The sequence below is a fragment of the Bos taurus genome, chromosome 9 (genome assembly GCF_002263795.3).
Source record: "Bos taurus isolate L1 Dominette 01449 registration number 42190680 breed Hereford chromosome 9, ARS-UCD2.0, whole genome shotgun sequence".
Lineage (NCBI taxonomy): Eukaryota > Metazoa > Chordata > Mammalia > Artiodactyla > Bovidae > Bos > Bos taurus.
This window is the reverse complement of record NC_037336.1, coordinates 10,363,928-10,365,002: the sequence shown is the minus strand read 5'-3', so window position 1 is coordinate 10,365,002 and position 1,075 is coordinate 10,363,928. Positions and strand designations below refer to the sequence as shown.

Genomic DNA, 1,075 nt, shown 5'->3' with positions numbered 1-1,075 from the left:
TTAACTTTTATATATGAACTTCATGGTAATAATAGATCAAAAACCTGTAATCAATACACACAAAACAAAGAGAAAGGATTCCAGATATAAAAATAATGATAGTCATAAAATTGTAAGGAAAAGAGCAAAAGAAGGAACAAAAAATTACAAAAACAACATTTTGGCAATAAGTATATATCCATCAATTATTACTTTAAATAAAAATGAACTAAAAAATTCAATCCAAATACATATAGTGACTGAATGTATACAAAAACAAGATCCATATATATGATACCTACAAGAGACTTACTTCAAACCTAACAATGTACACAGACTGCAAGTGAGGTTTTCAAAAGGCATTCCAAGCAAATGGAAATGAGGAGAAAGCTGGAATAACTACACTTACACTTGATAAGACAAATGATAAAACAAAGACTATAATAAGAAACAAATAAGGACATTACATAATAACAAAGGGATCAGTATAAGAAGGCATAACAATTGTAAATATCTATGCACCCAACATAGGAGCACCTATATAGATAAAGCAAATTTAACAGGCATGAAGGGAGAAGTGATCAGTAACACAATAATATTAGGAGATTTTAATTTTATTTATTTACTATCCAATATATCAATGACAGATCATCCATAAAATCAAAAAGGAAACACACACTGGCCTTAAATGATACATTAAACCAGGTTGAATTAATAGATATTGGGTTGGCCAAAAAGTTTGTTTGGGTTTTTCTGTAACATCCTGTAGAAACACCCAAATGAACTTTTTGACAGCCCCAATATATACAGAACACTTCACCCCAAAACAGCATAGTGCTGTGCTGTGCTTAGTCGCTCAGTCATGTCCAACTCTTTACGACCCCATGGACTGTAGATCTTCAGGCTCCTCTGTCCCTGGGGATTCTCTAGGCAAGAATACTGGAGGGGGTTGCCATGCCCTCACCCAGGGGATCTTCCCAACCCACAGATCAAACCCAGGCCTCCCACATTGCAGGCAGATTCTTTACCATCTGAGCCACCAGGGAAGCCCAAGAATGCTAGAGTGGGTAGCCTATCCCTTCTTCAGGGGAACTTC

The 1,075-nt window shown here is 35.7% G+C and overlaps 1 non-coding gene across 1 annotated transcript; it reads left to right on the top strand.

Annotated features, from left to right (window-relative positions):
* The first annotated feature begins 712 nt into the window (after window positions 1–712).
* MIR2285CX (microRNA mir-2285cx) lies at window positions 713–771 on the top strand. The gene has a single exon (NR_162373.1). It is a non-coding gene; the product is annotated as a microRNA mir-2285cx (primary transcript).
* The last annotated feature ends 304 nt before the right edge of the window (window positions 772–1,075 follow it).